The sequence below is a fragment of the Cornus florida genome, unplaced genomic scaffold (genome assembly GCF_030987335.1).
Source record: "Cornus florida cultivar Cherokee Brave unplaced genomic scaffold, ASM3098733v1 CherokeeBrave_3.0.0_Hap2_Chr11, whole genome shotgun sequence".
NCBI classification, from domain to species: domain Eukaryota; kingdom Viridiplantae; phylum Streptophyta; class Magnoliopsida; order Cornales; family Cornaceae; genus Cornus; species Cornus florida.
Window position 1 is genome coordinate 79,164,210 of NW_026775581.1, and position 20,581 is coordinate 79,184,790.

General features: G+C 38.1%; 1 protein-coding gene across 2 annotated transcripts in view; it reads left to right on the top strand.

Moving 5' to 3' along the window:
• The window catches only part of LOC132284018 (UPF0481 protein At3g47200-like), a 74,423-nt gene that overhangs the window by 24,096 nt on the left and 29,746 nt on the right, over nucleotides 1-20,581 (top strand). The gene's annotated exons all lie outside the window — the stretch shown is intronic.

Sequence of the window (20,581 nt, forward strand, 5' to 3'; positions counted from 1 at the left end):
TATTAAGTAGATGGCTGTGGCAAATGCATAAAACCAATAGACTAGAGGAAGTGAGGCATGGGAGAGTAATGCTAAACCAGTTTCAACTATGTGAAGATGTCTTCTTTCAAAAAAGCCATTGTGCTCAGGTGTGTGAGGTGATGTAGTGAGATGAGAAATTCCATTGGTTGCAAGAAAATTGGCAAGGGCAATGCAAGGGCAGTGTCTTGATATTTTTATCAAATTACTTTTCAACAATGGTTTTAAAGCAAATAAAAATAGCTTTAACTTCTGATTTTTGCTTAAGGGGGTAAAACCAAATATATTTTGTGAAGCGATCAATAAATATTACATAGTATTTAAATCCATCAGTTGAAATTATTAGTGAAGTCCAAACATCTGAAAAGATAGTTTCAAGAGGTTGAGAAGAGACAAGTGTGGATGTAGAGAATGACAATTTATGGCTTTTATTGCAGAGACAAGCATTGCAAGAGAAATCTGATGACACAGAGGAAGTTAAGCCGAATTTATTACTGGAAACAATATGTTTCAAAATGGAAAAAGATGGATGTCCTAGTCTATGATGCCACGCAGAGGAGGAAGTCTTTATGCTGGAAAAAGGCAAGTAATGGGGATGAAACTGGCCACTCATATACACCATCTTTAGTTTGACCCTTCAGCAGTGTTGCCCCCGTGTGAAGTTCCTTCACAAGAAAGGCAGATGGTAAGAATTCAATTGAAACATTGTTTGTGTTACAAAATTGGAAATTTGAGATAAATTTTTTTTTTCATATCAGGAACACAAAGAACATTGTTTAATTGAAAAGTATTTTGAGAAGTTGTGAGAGAAGTGGAACCAGTGTGGGTAATGGGGAGGCTCGAGCCATCTCCGATCATAATGTCATCCGAGCCATTGTATGGAGCATACATTGAGAGATTGTTCAAATCAGCAGTGACATGGTGAGAGGCACCACTATCCAAGAGCCAAGATGGATTGGTAGAAGAACTAGCAGCATAGTTGTGATACCCCCGGATTTCCGGATGCGGGTTGGCCAAGCCCACGGCCGATTACCCGAGGATATTAAACCAATTAGCAATAATCGAACACAGAATACAATTAAGAAAACAGGAATAAATAAATTGTTAAAAAGAAACTAGAATAATAATCCAAAAACTTCATAATAAAATTTTATTAATAAAGAATTATTCTGATACACCCAGCTTCTCTATTTCTACTACAACTCGGGAATCCATCTAGTGGACCCCTAAAATATCTCACTGAACTCAAAAGACTGGAAATGAAACCCAAGTCTAAAACATGAAATAAAATCCTTGTCATCGGTGCAGTGAATGACTGTATCTGCTCAGCACGATCCAGCTCTAAGTCTGGAACTAACGAACACCTGTAAAAATAAGAGTGGGTCAGGCCCACATGCAAATTCTTCTCTAACTACAATCCAAACAGTGACTCGATACGCAGATACACCATAAATATCTCAACAATAGCTATCTGGTCCATACATATAGATATATCCACACTAAGGGACATTCACTGGACTACAGTAGGGGTCTCAACTTGAATAGAAGGTAACATGCGAAAACGCACCTAAAGGTGGGCATGAGTACCTAGACCTAACAAGGTACACCTCAACCTACTATAGCCAGCTACGCATCCACTGCATATACGCACCCTAACCAACGAGTCTGAGGCTCAAGCTCATCTCGTGGTACCATAAACATATATATAAAGTCCGTCCAAAACCAGGGTATGTAGTTCAAATATTTATTGAACTGACATACAATAAATAAGCTAGTTAGTCTATCAACTTATTCAGTTGATATGACTTAACTATCATCCATTAATCCAGGAAGCCACTCAACTTAGTTGCAGTTGATTTGACTTAACACAATTAGGATTCAATATTTTTAAATCCATTCCTTTAATCCATTAGGTTAGGTTTAGGCGTTTTGAACTAAACCGTCCCCTAGTATGTCACCGTCCCATACCGGTGCATACAATCCTCCATATCCATGTAATTGACAGAATATATTTATTCAGCAATTTAAATCCAAAACCATGTAAAAATTATAGACTATCAATAACAGTACAGCAATTTAATAACTAAAACCAAAAGCCAGGTAATTGCAGAATAGTTTATACAACACTACAACAATTACAGTTCAAAACCATAATCCAATTACTTGTATGATATCTAAGATCCCACAATTAACATCCAAACCATGTAAATTATAACCTATAAATAACAGTATAGCAATTTACAATCCAAAACCATCTCAAATAATTACAGAAGACTATTTATAGTTTCAGCAATTTAAATCCAAGAGTTAAACCATGTATTTGCAGGAAACGGTTTAAAGGTTCAACAACTAGCATCCATAGCATGCGTAGATCACATCTAATATATCAATGACTCTATCATGCATTAAAAATAAGTTTTTAAATCACATTATAGTCCCATAAATTGCTAGATTAATTTGAGCAACTTAATTTTCTCCATCAGGTAACCGCGTGCTAAGTTGTATACTGATATTCTGTTTAATCTGTTAGCACAGAGCCCCAATAAGCTACAAGTCTAATTGTTATTCAAAAGACTCCATCACACATTTAAACTTTAATTTAGAACTATATTATAGCCCCTTAAATTGTCAAATTAAAATTAGACAATAAATTTCCTTCCAGCCGTTAACCGTACGCAAAGTGGCTAAATAGCACACAGTTATTTTCGTTAATACCAAGAGGCTATTTTATGCATTTCAAGACCTTAGTTACATGTTAAAATAATTATTTAAAAACCCATTAAATTTCTAAAACTGTTCAATAACCCAAAATGCCCAAACAGTAGCTAAAAATTACAGTATGCGTCAAATTGAGAAAGAGCCTGCTCTTGGAAAAATTAGAGCAGGCTCCATTTCAGCTTAGAGCCGGCTCCATACAACCTTGGAGCCGGCTCTAATCAGGTGGGAGCCGGCTCTTGGTATTCCAGAGCCGGCTCTCTTCCCCCCTGTGAGCCTTCTCTCCGTTCTGCTCCGTTTCAGCTTCTCTGCTCCTTCACCGGCTTATTCCTATCAGTCTGTAGGATATTAAAACTAAACTTAGATGTCTAATTAACACCCAGTAGCATCCCATTAGTTCATTACAATCATTGGAATCAATTACAGGAATTTAAATTTGAACTAAATTTGCTACTGAACTGAAACATGCTTAAGGAACTAAACTGAAATTAATTTGAAACAACAGTTCCACTCCAACCCCTCTGTTCTTCCTCTAATATAAATTTTTAAAGGTTTTAAATCTCATCTAGTATTAAATTAGACTTTCATTTATAGCAGTCAAACTCAATACCATGTTAAAACAGTGACGACTTTTTTACTCTAAAAACAGAGACGATGCAACCATACATGATACAATTATTACAGATAAATTTCACGGATAACAGATAACCAAACTTAACATAGAATAGTCATGCATGGTTAAATTAATGTCCAATTAATCCTTAGAGATTATCTAGGTGCACAGAATACAGGCCAAAGAGAAAGAGAAAGAGAAGAACTTGCCTGTGATTTCTGTAATGAAATCTCGGCGTCGTCTCTAAGTTTCCGGCAACTACTAACTTCCTTCAAGCCTCCTATGGGTGTGATTTAATCCACCACAACCCTCCTTTGACCCTCTCTGTTCTTGTCCTTGGTAGCTCTTACAATTGCCTCTGTTCTCTCAACTCTCTTTCTGTTATGTTCTATTTTCACTGTGCCGTGAATAGGGTTCTTCCAAAACCCTTAGTGAAACTCATACATGTATATATATAGGCCTTTAGAAAACCCTAATTAAACTATATATATATAGGCCTTTAGAAAACCCTAATTAAACTAGAGCTAAGGCAGAACCCTAATTAAACTAGAGTCGGCCCATAAACTTAAGTCACATACACATTAAATACTTATATGACGGCTCCAAGAAACCCTAACTGAAAACTGTTAATTCAACTTCTACTTAAGCACTTATTAAAGACAATTAAATAATTAACCAAATAAGGCATTTAAAATACAATTTAAAATAAAACAAACAATACAATTAACTCAGATAACTAAACAAACCATAATTCAAATAAAGAAAATAATTAACCAAATAAGGAAATACAAATACATAAGTAACAATTTACAAATAATTAAATAAAACAAACAAAATACAAAAATTACAAAATAAATAGACAAAAATGCACATAGAATGAAATTTAAATCCCAATTTTATTCTTTTTAATTTTAGGGGTATTACAATAGTGTGCCTGTGGTTGCCATGATGAAGTAGGATGATTAATTGGAACATTAGAGTTGTTGTTGGGTGATGAAATTGGTACCAGCCGAAATGAGGGACATTTTTTTTGCAGTATGACCCTGTAGTCTGCAAATTTGGAAAAATCCCAAGTATGGACGAGAAGGATGAGTTCCTGCAGTTGAGGTTAGTCCGTGTGATACCCCCGGATTTTCGGATGCCGGTTGGCTAGGCCCACGCCCGATTTCCCGAGGATATCAAACCAATTAGTAATAAACGAACACATAATATAATTAAGAAAACAGGAATAAATAAATTTCTCAAAAGAAACTAGAATGGTAAACCAAAATTGAAAACTTCAGAATAAATTTTTTATAAAGAAAGTATTAAGCTGATACATCCAACTTTTCCAATTCTAATACATCTCGGGAATCCATTTCTAATGGACCCCTAATAATAAACTGTAATACCCCTAATTTAAAAGGATAGTCTCGGCATTTATTTATTATTTTTGTTGTATTTTTGCATGATTATTTGGTTTAATTGTTTTATTTAATTGTTTACCTGTGTGACGTGTATTTAATTGGTATCTATTTATTTGTTTAAATTGCATTTTATTGCATTTTATTTTATTTAATTGATTATTAAAGGTTTTAATTTAGGAAGTAATTTAGGAAGTATTTTAATTAACTATTTTATTTTCATAATTGAGGGTTTAGTTTCTTTAGCCGACACAGGATTTAATTAAGTTCTATGGGCCGGTTAGGATTTGGTTAGGGCTCTAATTAATTTAGGGTTTTGGTATAACTCTATAAATATATGGGTATACGTCTGCCGAGGGTTTCTAAAACCCTATTCACCATATTCCCGTATACAGTAAAGAGAGAAGTTGAGAGAACAGAGCGTCGTAACGGTCTGTCAAGGAGAATAACAGAGAGGACCAAGGGAGGTGTTTGGTGGATTAGATCAGAACCAGAGGAGGCTAGAAGGTAGTCAGTGGTTGCCGGAAAGCTTAGAACAACGGCGTCAAGGTTCTGTTTATAAAACTGTACAGGCAAGTTCTTCTCTTTCTCCTTCCCTTTGGCTTGTGTTTTGTGCACCTAGACAGTCTCTAGGAGATTAATTGGCCTTAAACTGAACCATGCATGTTTGATATATGATTTGCTTGATCGTTTTATCTGTGCAAAATTTATTTACAAAATAATTATAGCGCGTATGTTTTCTTGACTCTGTTTTGGCATAACGTCCCACTGTTCTAATTTTTATTTTGAATCTTACTGAAATCAACCAAGGTCAGACTGGATACTAGACGTAAATTAAGACTTCAAATTTAAATTGGAGAAAGAACAGAGGGGTTGGGATAAAACTGATCTTGCAATTTAGTTTCAGTGCCGTTCTTCAACAACGCTAGTTTAAATGGCCTGATTAAACTCTGTAATTGCTTTCAAAACTATGGTAAACAATCTTGGGGAATGCTTCTAGACTAAATTACGAGTCCTAAGATTAGTTTAGAGACTAACAGAGGGTTAGGAATAAGCCGGAGAAGGAGCACAAGAGCTGAAACGACGCACCGGGGACGAAGGCTCTCAGAGGAAGTGAAAGCCGGCTCCATGGAAATGGGAGCCGGCTCCCACAACAAAGTGGAGCCGGCTCTAGGGAGTCCTAGAGCCGGCTCTAGGCTGGAAAAGAGCCTGCTCCAAATTCTGGAGCAGGCTCCCTTGGTATTTTTGGTTTATTTTACGATTTTTTTTAATTTTCTACATACTATGTTCACTGTTAGAGCATGGAGACTGTTGGAATGAATTTGGAACTTTACAGAGGGATCAAGGAATGAATTTTGAGTGTTATTAAGACCCTAAATTGAGTAAAGTTTAATTCTAAGTTGTCGAGACAAACAGTGTAAAAATTAAGGCACTTAACAAATGGAAGTTGAATTAATTGTTGAATTAAAATTCAGCAATTTGATGGAACATAATGTGTTTATAAAACTTATTTTAGAATGCATTCAAGTGCATGATAAGGTCATTTAATTATTAATTTTGATCTATGCATGCTTAGGAGGCTAGTTGCTGAATTATTAACTTGTTTACTGCAACTATATGGTTAATGCTTGGATTTAAACTGCTGAAATATTTAAACAATCTTCTGAATTGTTTTAGCAATTTATTGGTTAATAATAGGATTATTTAACCTATTCACATGCATGATGGAGTCCCTGACATATTAAATTTGGTCTATGCATGCTCTGGATGTTAGTTGTTGATTTGTTAAATCGTCTCCTGCAACTATATGGTTAAATGCTTGGATTTAAATTGCTGAAGTTTTAAATAGTTTTCTGCAATTGTTTGGATGGTAGTTTTTGGTCTGTAAATTATTGAACTGTTATATATGTTGTAATTTACATGGATATGGAGGATGGTATGTACTGGTATGAGACGGTGACATACTAGGGACGGTTTAGCTCAAAACGCATAAACCTAACCTAATGGATTAATGGAATGGATTGAAAGATATCGAATCCTAATTGTGACTAAGTCAGATCAGCTGTAAACAAGTTGGATGACTTCCTGGATTAACGGATGGTAGTTAAGTCATATCAACTGAATAAGTTGAATGACTAACTAGTTGGTTTATTGTATGACAGTTTAATAAATAGTTGAACTGCATACCCTGGATTTGGACGGACTTTATATATATGGTTATGGTACCACGAGTTGAGCTTGAGTCTCAGACTCGTTGGTTAGGGTGCGTATATGCAGTGGATGCGTAGCTGGTTATAATAGGTTGAGGTGTACCCTGTTAGGTCTAGGTACTCATGCCCACCTTTGGGTGCGTATTCGCATGTTGCCTTCTATTCAGGTTGAGACCCCTATTATAGAATAGTGAATGTCCCTTAGTGTGGATATATTTATACGTATGGACTAGATAGATATTGTGAGGTGTCTACGGTGTATCTGCGTATCGGGTCACTGTATGGATTGCAGTTAGATTAGAACTTGCTCGTGGGTCTGACCCACTCCTTTATTATTCTTTTCAGGTACAGGACGGTTCCAGCCTTAGAGCTTGATCGTGCTTGTCGAGGGCAGTCTCACTTTCATCTGAATACGTAGGACTTCTCTCGATGTTTCTAGCATTATCTATTTTCAGTTTTCAGTTTCAGTTGAACTTTTAGTTAGGGGTCCATCAGTGGATTCCCAAGTTGTAACCTTGAAGTTTTGGAGGATTGGAGTTTCATTTTTCAGTTGTCCATGGAGGATTTTATAATTAATGTTTCTTTCAGTTTTATTCTATCTTTATTGTTCTTTTTGTCATCTGTGTTCGTTTTAAAATACTTTAATTGTTTGATATTCCCTCGGGTTTGGGCCTGGGCCTGATCAACCCGTGTCTCGGATCCGAGGGGTATCACAGTTGGTATCAGAGCACTCCAGGTTCAAGTGTCTCTAGGACGTTTCGTTTTAAGACTTCCGCATAGCGTTTTGTTTATATAGAGCTTATGTTTAGGATTCATTGAATTCTTTTACGGTTCGTTTAAACTCGTACTGATGTCTGTCTTTCTATGTTAACAGCATGGTTAACACTGGAAGAGGACATCACATGAACAGTCGACAGAGGAGAGCGGCACGTAGACAGCAGGAACGTCTACAACGTCGACAAATGGAAGAAGAGCAGCAAATGCCAGGGTTTCAGGAGGAGCTGGAGGAAGTTCAACAGACCCAGGGTCAGGACAGAGATTCAGAGATTCTTCCACACCTCAATGACCTTGTTGCTCGGGCTATAGAGGCTGGGGTAACAGCTGCACTCCGGAACCAACCACAGGTTCAGCAGGCACCTGTACCAGCACCAGTGGTTCATACGGATTCTTGGGGAAAGGCAAGGAGCTCTTTCACAAAGGGGAGTCCACCTGTGTTCTCAGGCTCCACCGATGCGAGAGCAGCTCACCAGTGGAAACAAGACATTGAGCGTCATCTTCGTTTGGTTCAGTGCACGGAGGTTCAAAAGCAGATGCTTGCTACTTTCAAGCTAGTTGGGGATGCACTACAGTGGTGGGAGTCAGTTACCACCCCAGAGGAGAGGATGACATTGTCTTATGATGAGTTCAGTGTTCGCTTTGACGAGAAATATTTTCCCTATGCAATCAGGGCAGCTATGAAGACCGAGTTTCTAAGTCTGCAGTAGGGAAACATGACAGTGGCGGAGTATGAGCAGCAGTTCACACGCTTGTCTCTCTTTGCACCGGAGGAGGTGGATACAGAGGAGAAGAAGCGTAACAGTTTCGTTAAGGGACTGATGTGGTCTGTCAAGAGAGCTATTACAGGTAGTCCAGCCTATACTACCTATGCTCAGGTGGTAGACGCCGCGCTACAACAGTATCAGTTGACTGTGGACATCAGACAGGCTCGTGGTGAGAAGCGGGGTGATAAAGACTCTGCTAATCAGTCAGCTGAAAAGGGGAATGGCAATGGTCACCGGCAGAATGACAAAGGCAAGTTCCAAGGGCAACAGCCTTGGAAGAAACACAAGGGTGGTTCAGATGCTCATCGGAATGGGGCACCTATTCAGAGGCAACAGAATGGAGGACCACAGGCAGGACAGGGTCAGCCACAGGCTAACCGACAGAGGAGGCCATTTGGTACTTTCCAGGGTAGTTGTTACACTTGTGGAGAGTATGGTCATACCACCAGGCAGTGTCCTAAAGCAGGACAGGGACAGGGACAGTATGTGCAGCAGGGACAGAGGGCGCCAGTGCCTCTACCAGCTCCACAGGTTCCACGGATTCAGGGACAGACACATCTGGCTTTACCGGCACTGCCGCAAACTCAGGGATAGGCACCACAGCAGTTGCACTATGGCAGGGTGTATAACCCCAAGCCACAGGATGTTCAGGTACCTCAGACTATTGAGGGTAAGTTTCCTATTCATGGGTTACATGGACGTGTTTTATTTGATACGGGTGCTACACACTCATTTGTAGCTAGGACTTTTGTTGCTTTATCTGGGATGCGGATGAGGGTATGCACTAGACCTCAGGGTATTTCTACACCATTGGGTGATACAGCTATTATACATGAGAGTGATGGGCCTGTGACACTAGATATTGGCAGACTCAGGTTTCTAGCCAATCTACTGGTCCTGGATATGCACACTTATGATGTGATACTTGGGATGGATTGGTTGTCTCACTACCATGCCCAAGTTGATTGTTTTGATAGATCTATTATTTTTACCATACCTGGTCAGGATATGTATGTAGTAGCTATGCCACGTTCTAAAGGAGGCGGTAGCACCTATTTGTTCCATGTGGAGGAGGAAAAGGATGAGGGGATTACTGTGTCATTGGATAACATACCAATTGTACAGGATTTCCCGGATGTATTTCAGGATATTCCAGGGTTGCCACCTAGTCGCGAGATTGATTTTGTGATAGACTTAGCTCCAGGCACTGCTCCTATTGCTAGGGCACCCTATAGGATGGCACCGGTAGAGATGAGAGAGCTGAGGGATCAGATTCAGCAGTTACTCAGTCAGGGTTTTATTCGTAGGAGTACATCACCTTGGGGAGCACCGGTTCTGTTTGTAAAGAAGAAGGATGGTTCGCTTCGTCTGTGTATAGATTACAGGGAGTTGAACAAGGTTACGATTCGTAACAAGTATCATTTGCTCAGGATTGATGACTTGTTTGATCAGTTAAGGGGAGCCACATACTTCTCCAAGATTGATCTGCGTTCTGGGTATCATCAGCTGAGGGTTAGGGAGCAGGATGTTCCTAAGACAGCGTTTCTCACGAGATATGGTTCTTATGAGTTTCGGCTTATGCCGTTTGGGACGACTAATGCACCTGCAGTGTTCATGGACTTAATGAATAGAGTCTTCTGGGCTTATTTGGATCAGTTTGTTATTGTCTTTATTGATGACATCTTGATCTATTCTCAGTTGGAGGACGATCATGCTAGACATCTTTGTATAGTCTTGCAGACGCTTCGTGAACACCAGTTATATGCCAAGTTCGAGAAGTGTGAGTTTTGGCAGCGGGAGGTGAAATTTCTGGGTCACGTGGTGTCAGAAAAGGGGATAGCAGTGGATCCGGCCAAGGTTTCAGCGGTGGTTGAGTGGGGACAGCCTACATCACCTACTGAGATTCGGAGTTTTCTCGGTCTGGCCGGATATTACAGGAGATTCATCCAGGGGTTCTCCAAGATAGCAGGACCACTCACTCATCTGACCAAGAAGGGTGTACAGTTCGTGTGGGATGAACACTGTCAGCGAGCTTTTGATGAGCTGAAAAGGAAGCTGACTTCTGCACCGGTTCTGGCTACTCCGCAGAGCGGGATAGAGTATCTTGTTTACACGGATGCTTCATTGCAGGGTCTTGGATGTGTATTGATGCAGGAGGAGCGACCGATTTCTTATGGATCTCGGAAACTTAAGCCTCATGAGCTTAATTATCCAACACATGATTTGGAGTTGGCAGCAGTGGTTTTTGCCTTGCGTATTTGGAGGCATTATCTGTTGGGTGAGTCCTTCAGATTATTCAGTGATCACAAGAATCTGCAGTACTTGTTCACTCAGCGGGAGCTGAATATGAGACAGCGCAGATGGTTGGAGTTTGTAAAAGACTATCATTTTTCTATACAGTACCATCCAGGGAAAGCGAATGTGGTGGCGGATGCACTCAGTCGCCGACCTGTTGGTAGTCTTTCTGCTCTATTCGCTATTGAGTGGAATGCTTTGAAGAATGTAGATGAGTTGTTAGACGCTTTTATGGCTTGCATGGTGGTTACACCTTCCATCATTCGCAAGGTTTTACAAGCACAACTCACCGATCAGCAGTGTGTCGACAAGGTAATTTGAGGAAGGATGTGATGACTGAGACTCACCACTCTGAGTTCTCTGTTCATCCAGGAGGCGATAAGATGTATCAGGATATGAAACGGCAGTTTTAGTGGGCAGGTATGAAGAGGGACATTGCTCTTTTTGTTTCTCAGTGCAGTGCTTGTGAGATGGTTAAGATTGATCATCAGAGGCCGCCAGGAGCTCTACAGTCACTACCAATTCCGGAGTGGAAATGGGAAAGCATATCTATGGATTTTGTGGAAGGGTTGCCAAATTCTTTCAAGGGGCATAATTCCATATGGGTTATTGTGGATAAGTTGACCAAGTCAGCTCATTTCTTGCCTATTTGCACTGACTATACTTCAGAGCAGTTGGCGAGGCTTTACATTTCAGAGATTGTGAAGCTACATGGCATTCCATTGTCTATTATATCGGACAGGGATTCGACCTTTGTATCTGGATTTTGGAAGAGTTTTCAGCAAGCTTTAGGTACGGAGTTACACCTTAGTACTGCTTATCATCCTCAGACTGACGGACAAACTGAGAGGGTGAATCAGATTATGGAAGATATGCTTCGGTCGTGTGTCCTGGATTTCAAGGGCCACTGGGAGGAATATTTGCCACTTGTGGAGTTTGCTTATAACAATAGTTTCCAGAAGACTATTGGGATGGCACCTTTTGAGGCGTTATACGGTCGACCGTGTCGATCACCTGTTTGTTGGATGGAGGTTGGAGAGAATCGATTCTTAGGTTCTAAGTTCATCAAGGATACCTCTGAAAAGATTGCTCTTATTCGAGATCGCATGCGTACTGCCCAAAGTAGGCAGAAGAGCTATGCTGATCGTCGCACTCGTGCTTCGGAGTTTCGGGTTGGAGATCAGGTTCTTCTCAAAGTATCTCCTATGAAGGGTGTAATGCGCTTTGGGAAGAAAGGGAAGTTGTCACCGCGGTTTGTCAGTCCATTCATGATTACGGATCGAGTGGGAGCTGTGGCTTATCGGTTGGCACTTCCGGATAACTTGGATCGCGTTCACAATGTATTCCATGTGTCCATGTTGCGGAAATTTCTGTGAGATGCGGATCGGTATCAACATATCGATGTTGGGGAGATTGAGTTGCAACCGGATGCAACTTATTTGGAGCCACCATGTCGTATTGTTGACCATCGGGATCAAATCCTTCGCAATAAGGTTATCCCTTTGGTTCGTGTGCAGTGGAGCCATCAAAATGAGGCTGAGTCTACTTGGGAACGGGAGGATGTCATTCGCTCGCAGTTTCCTGAAATATTAGAAGAGGGTAAGGGCGAATTCCGAGGACGGAATTCCTTTTGTTAGGGGGGAAGAATGTAATACCCCTAATTTAAAAGGATAGTCTCGGTATTTATTTATTATTTTTGTTGTATTTTTGCATGATTATTTGGTTTAATTGTTTTATTTAATTGTTTACCTGTGTGACGTGTATTTAATTGGTATCTATTTATTTGTTTAAATTGCATTTTATTGCATTTTATTTTATTTAATTGATTATTAAAGGTTTTAATTTAGGAAGTAATTTAGGAAGTATTTTAATTAACTATTTTATTTTCATAATTGAGGGTTTAGTTTCTTTAGCCGACACAGGATTTAATTAAGTTCTATGGGCCGGTTAGGATTTGGTTAGGGCTCTAATTAATTTAGGGTTTTGGTATAACTCTATAAATATATGGGTATACGTCTGCCGAGGGTTTCTAAAACCCTATTCACCATATTCCCGTATACAGTAAAGAAAGAAGTTGAGAGAACAGAGCGTCGTAACGGTCTGTCAAGGAGAATAACAGAGAGGACCAAGGGAGGTGTTTGGTGGATTAGATCAGAACCAGAGGAGGCTAGAAGGTAGTCAGTGGTTGCCGGAAAGCTTAGAACAACGGCGTCAAGGTTCTGTTTATAAAACTGTACAGGCAAGTTCTTCTCTTTCTCCTTCCCTTTGGCTTGTGTTCTGTGCACCTAGACAGTCTCTAGGAGATTAATTGGCCTTAAACTGAACCATGCATGTTTGATATATGATTTGCTTGATCGTTTTATCTGTGCAAAATTTATTTACAAAATAATTATAGCGCGTATGTTTTCTTGACTCTGTTTTGGCATAACGTCCCACTGTTCTAATTTTTATTTTGAATCTTACTGAAATCAACCAAGGTCTGACTGGATACTAGACGTAAATTAAGACTTCAAATTTAAATTGGAGAAAGAACAGAGGGGTTGGGATAAAACTGATCTTGCAATTTAGTTTCAGTGCCGTTCTTCAACAACGCTAGTTTAAATGGCCTGATTAAACTCTGTAATTGCTTCAAAACTATGGTAAACAATCTTGGGGAATGCTTCTAGACTAAATTACGAGTCCTAAGATTAGTTTAGAGACTAACAGAGGGTTAGGAATAAGCCGGAGAAGGAGCACAAGAGCTGAAACGACGCACCGGGGACGAAGGCTCTCAGAGGAAGTGAAAGCCGGCTCCATGGAAATGGGAGCCGGCTCCCACAACAAAGTGGAGCCGGCTCTAGGGAGTCCTAGAGCCGGCTCTAGGCTGGAAAAGAGCCTGCTCCAAATTCTGGAGCAGGCTCCCTTGGTATTTTTGGTTTATTTTACGATTTTTTTTAATTTTCTACATACTATGTTCACTGTTAGAGCATGGAGACTGTTGGAATGAATTTGGAACTTTACAGAGGGATCAAGGAATGAATTTTGAGTGTTATTAAGACCCTAAATTGAGTAAAGTTTAATTCTAAGTTGTCGGGACAAACAGTGTAAAAATCAAGGCACTTAACAAATGGAAGTTGAATTAATTGTTGAATTAAAATTCAGCAATTTGATGGAACATAATGTGTTTATAAAACTTGTTTTAGAATGCATTCAAGTGCATGATAAGGTCATTTAATTATTAATTTTGATCTATGCATTCTTAGGAGGCTAGTTGCTGAATTATTAACTTGTTTACTGCAACTATATGGTTAATGCTTGGATTTAAACTGCTGAAATATTTAAACAATCTTCTGAATTGTTTTAGCAATTTATTGGTTAATAATAGGATTATTTAACCTATTCACATGCATGATGGAGTCCCTGACATATTAAATTTGGTCTATGCATGCTCTGGATGTTAGTTGTTGATTTGTTAAATCGTCTCCTGCAACTATATGGTTAAATGCTTGGATTTAAATTGCTGAAGTTTTAAATAGTTTTCTGCAATTGTTTGGATGGTAGTTTTTGGTCTGTAAATTATTGAACTGTTATATATGTTGTAATTTACATGGATATGGAGGATGGTATGTACCGGTATGGGACGGTGACATACTAGGGACGGTTTAGCTCAAAACGCATAAACCTAACCTAATGGATTAATGGAATGGATTGAAAGATATCGAATCCTAATTGTGACTAAGTCAGATCAGCTGTAAACAAGTTGGATGACTTCCTGGATTAACGGATGGTAGTTAAGTCATATCAACTGAATAAGTTGAATGACTAACTAGTTGGTTTATTGTATGACAGTTTAATAAATAGTTGAACTGCATACCCTGGATTTGGACGGACTTTATATATATGGTTATGGTACCACGAGTTGAGCTTGAGTCTCAGACTCGTTGGTTAGGGTGCGTATATGCAGTGGATACGTAGCTGGTTATAATAGGTTGAGGTGTACCCTGTTAGGTCTAGGTACTCATGCCCACCTTTGGGTGCGTATTCGCATGTTGCCTTCTATTCAGGTTGAGACCCCTATTATAGACTAGTGAATGTCCCTTAGTGTGGATATATTTATACGTATGGACTAGATAGATATTGTGAGGTGTCTACGGTGTATCTGCGTATCGGGTCACTGTATGGATTGCAGTTAGATTAGAACTTGCTCGTGGGTCTGACCCACTCCTTTATTATTCTTTTCAGGTACAGGACGGTTCCAGCCTTAGAGCTTGATCGTGCTTGTCTAGGACAGTCTCACTTTCATCTGAATACGTAGGACTTCTCTCGATATTTCTAGCATTATTTATTTTCAGTTTTCAGTTTCAGTTGAACTTTTGGTTAAGGGTCCATCAGTGGATTCCCAAGTTGTAACCTTGAAGTTTTGGAGGATTGGAGTTTCATTTTTCAGTTGTCCATGGAGGATTTTATAATTAATGTTTCTTTCAGTTTTATTCTATCTTTATTGTTCTTTTTGTCATCTGTGTTCGTTTTAAAATACTTTAATTGTTTGATATTCCCTCGGGTTTGGGCCTGGGCCTAATCAACCTGTGTCCCGGATCCGAGGGGTATCACATAAACCAAGCTGAAATGAAAGCTACTTAAAGAACTTCCAGAGTAACCCATGAAGAAAAGTCCTACATCGTCAGAAGAGTGAGTAGTAGTCTCTGCTCAGCACGATCAAGTCTAAGTCTGCGACTGATGGGTACCTGAAAATTAGAGATGGGTCAGGCCCACGAACAAGTTCTAACCTACTATAATCCAAGCAGAGACTCGATACATATATACATTCTAACCAACTCAACAATAGTTATTAGTCTATACGTATGTATATTCACACTACAGGACTCTCACTGGACTATGGAAAGGGTCTCAACCTGAATAGAAGGCAACATGCGAAAACGTACCCATAGGTGGGCATGAGTACCTAGACCTAACAGAGTACACCTCAACTTCTCATATCCAGCTACGCATCATACTACATATACGCACCCTAACCAATGAGTCTGAGACTCAAGCTCATTTCATGGTACTATAAAAATATATTTAAAATCTATTTATATCCATCCATAGGAAATCCAATAAATCGTTCAACTTATTCAACCGCACAGACTTATATAAGAGATCCAATAAGTCGTTCAGCTTATTCAACCACACAGACTTAAATATAAGGAGAATTATGTTTTTATAATTCGTACCCTTATTCCAAAATAGGTAGGACTGAGTATTTTGAATCAGTCTGTCCTTAGTATGCTACCGTCCCATACCGGTGCATACAATCCATAAAATCCATATAATTGATAGAACAGGTAAAGTTGTTCACTAATTAAAATCCATAAGGTAGGAATTAGCGTTTTGAGCTAAACCATACCTAAGATGTCATCGTCCCATGCCTGTGCATACAATCCTCCATATCCATGTAAATTACAACATATAAATAATAAGCAAGTAATTTACAGTCCAAAACCAAATATCCATATCATTGCAGAAAAGTAATTAAAGTTTCAACAATTTAAATCCAAGATCTAAACCATGTAATTGCAAGAAATGGTTTAATAGTTCAACAACCAGCATCCAGAGCATGCATAGATCAGTTTTAATAAATCAACAATTCTATTATGCATTTAAATAAGTTTTATAATCATGTTATAGTCCAAACAATTGCTAAATTAATTTAAGCAATTTAGTTCTTTCCATCCGGTAACATGATTCTCCAATAAGATTAAAATACGGAGAATAGGTATAATCTATTCTGTAATCCACTATGAGCATAATAATAACATTATCAGAATTAACATGCTCACTTTAAACTATTCCAAGATATTCAATAAGTTTATAAGACACAATACTGTATATTTAGCAACTAGGTTTCCATTAAGTATAACAGAGTAACTAAGTTCCAGTAATTGATCATACATGTCATACATATACACATCAATTTAGCTCCAAGATAGCGCAACAGAATATATCAATTCACATGCTTCATTTTATACCAAACCAACACTAACTGAAACAAGTTAAATTCTATACGTCAGATAATCCGTAGCTAGCAGTATTTAAAGCTTAAGCATACTTGTTCCTACCACAGTTCTATGATTAACAGGGTGTAACCATCCATAATAATATGCCAAATCTATTTTTAAGCAGTTAAACTCTTCATCTCCAATGACAGTATCCGGATTTTCATATACCGACTTATGTTGTGTATCACCCTGAACAATGGTGTTTTAATATACAGTAATCAACTTTTAGAAGTTATAATATGGAGTTAGATCATCTCAAAACACCTCAATACATCTCCTACCAGAACTTAAAAATCCCAAAATTTGAGCACCACAGCCCAAACAATCACCCCAAAACCCAGAAAACTGAAGAATTGAAGAGAGGCTGCTCTAAACAAGTTGGAGCCGCCTCCAACCAAGATGGAGCCGGCTCCAAATCACTTGGAGCCGCCTCCAAGGCACTTTGAGCCGGCTCCATGTTTTCATGGAGCCGCCTCCAACCTCCTCCCCTCCTCTCGGCTTCTTCTCTTCAACTACGTCTTCTCCGGTGACGTCTAGTTTGATCAGTCCTCAGCTCTAATGATTTTACTAAGTAAAACTAAGTTCCAATGTCCTAGATATTGTAAAAACCATTAATCTTAGATCCACTCTATTTAGAATAGAAAAATTCAAGAAATAAATAAAACAAGCAAATATGAAACAAGCAAACACATACAGTTGCAGATGCACCTAAACATATAAACCAGATTCACATTCATACTTTCCAGTGTTACAAGCTAATTTAATTCTTTGTATATCAGCTCACATGCATTATACATCCAGTTACGTGAATTATTTTATGAGTTGAACACGAAAAACCATAAAACAAGCAGTATAACTCATGGCTACCTTCAGTGGAAAATAACAAAGACATGTAATCCAGTTTACTTTTAATTCTTATACATTCCTGGAGTTGCATTAGACATGCAAAGAACACAAGTCAACGGGATAGAGTTAGGATTAGAACTTGCCTTTGAGATTTCGGTTCAAAAATCCCAACGTCGTCTTTTAAGTTTCTCCGGCGAACTAGGAAATCCTCCTCTGTTCCTTACCTGCCTCCACTGTCGTGAATAGGGTTCTAAAACCCTAGGTAGAACTTAATACCTATATTTATAGGTTTACACAAGACCTAGGTTCAATTCAAACCCTACACTAAATCCTAGTCGGCCCATAGAAAACCCTAATTAAAATCTACGTCAGCCAAAATACGTGACTTCTCAAAGAACCCTAAGTACTGAATGTATTCAAAAAAAAAACTCATTTAACTTAATTACCTAATTAAACAATTCCTTACAACAGTGAGATCAAAATAAAACAAAAATACAAGTAAGCCAATTAAATACAAATTAAACATATAATTAAATTAAACTAACCAGTCAATTCACACATCACGTAATTCAAATTTCACACATAGCCACATAAGCACCTAAAAATAATAAAATAAATGCTGAAAACAATAAAATAAATAATAAAATTCTGATTATATCCCTTTCAAAACTAGGGGTATTATAGTTCGCCATTTGTTGATGTGAAATTTCGATTGTTGTTGGAGCGCCAGGAGGTATTGTTGCTTCCGGAGCCTGATGGTGGACGCCAATTTGTTGTGTTTCTGCTGGTGGGATTTGCAGTAGCAGGAAAGTGAGATGGTGCTATTTGTGTGGGCAACAATGATGCTTCAAAGTTAAGCAATTTTTCATGAAGCTCTTCAAAGGAAATTGAAGTATCCCTGGTTTGGACAGCACAAACCAGTTCCTTGTACTCATCACCATGCCCATCGACAATTTTTTCTGTAAGATCCTCTGTATCAAGTGGTGCTCCAAGAAGAGCAAGTTCATCAGCTCTTGCTTTTATTGTCTGCATAAATTCAGTCACACTTTCAGACCCCTTTGTGATCTTCTTTAGTTGACTTTTAACCTGTTTGATGCGTCTACGAGAATGCTTGGCATATATGTTGGCCAAGATGGTCCATGCTTCACAAGAAGTTTTGGCTTGAGCAATGAACGGAATAATGGTTGGGGAGATGGAGCCAATGATGGCATTAAGGATTAGCTGGTCATGTCGAATCCAAAGAATATAATTTTGATTTGGTCTGGTGGTGCCTTCCTAGGTGAGGGTGGCTGTTGGACATGGTTTTGAGCCATCAATATAGCCTAGTAGGTCATAGCCAATGAATAATGTTTTAAATTGTAGCTTCCAGGAGATGTAGTTGCTGGATGTGAGTTTAAGAGGGGTTTGTGCAGCCACGTTAATGGTGATGAGGGTGGTATTAGTTTCATTGGTGTTTTGAATGGTGATTGGGGTTGTGTTGGTCATGGCTGCTAGAAAATGAAAAGAGAAAAAAAAAAAAAATAGGAAGGAGAAATAGGATCAGCTATCACTTAGAGACGCTCTGATACCATGATAGAATTGAGAATGGATGAATTGTTTAATTCCACACACCATTCTTTTCATTACACAACAAACGAATAAATACAACAGAGAGCAACAAAATGTTTGTTACAGATCCTATAAACTAGCGTTGCTATTTACAACTAATAATCAATTTGAATAATACAAAATAAAGATAAGGATAAGTCAGTTTCCTTTATTATAATCCTCCCATTCTTCATGATAAACATATTAAAAAAAAAAAAAAAATGTCACTAAAGTTTGTCCAGATAATTAATTGACTCAAAATCGTGTGCTTCTTATGTCTTGAAATTTCCATCATCATTGTGTTTTCCTTATTATCCAACATTGCATGTGCCAACATATTCCTTCTATACATTATTAGAAAGAAAAAATAATTAGGTTATTCGAAAATATAAAAACACGAATTAAATGGTAACCCAAAAATATTAAAAATAAAATAAATGCGTGATTCAGAAAATATAAAAATACGAATTAAACAGTGACCCAAAAGCATTAAAATGAATAAACGTGTTATATACTAGTCAAGGGAAAATAATAATAATAAAAATAAACTTATTTTACCATATTTTTCAAACTTAAACGACAAACAAAAATATTTTACAAAATTTCGCATATAATTAGCGTCTTATTAGCGAATTTACTAATTAGGCTAGGTAATTTACCCATTGTCCATACCCTTTCTAAGAAAATAGTATTTTGCTGCTATTTGTTAGAAAAATATTCCAAATATACTTAAAGTGAATCTGAGCTTCTGATTCCCTCATGTCAGAAAATATCTGGAGGCTCCATAATAAAATAGTTTATAATATTTCAGGGTATCATACCCACACATCCTAACCGTTGGATTACTCATTAGGTGAATCCCACTATCTCATTCAATAACGCACCGGTATATAAGTAGACTTTCACCTTCCGTCACTACATTTATTGAAGAACTATACATTTCTTAAAATAAGGTTTAAGAATAAAGATACTTCACTTACTTTATTTAATAAATAGAAATATACATTTCTTGGAATAAGGTTTAAAAACAAGGACGCCTTTTTTACTCAACTTCTATAATAACATTTCAAGCATCGTGTCCACGCATCCCAACTTGTTGATCACTCATTAGGTGAGTCCCACTACTTCATTCAATAACTAAGTGTCTTGAAGTACTGATGTATTGGAGACTTACCTTCCGTCACTACATTTATTGTAGAACAAATATACATTTCTTAGAATAAGGTTTAAGAATAAAGGGTCACTCACTTTATTTAATAAATACAAATATACATTTCCTGGAATAAGGTTTAAGAACAAAGAGGCCCTTTTTTAC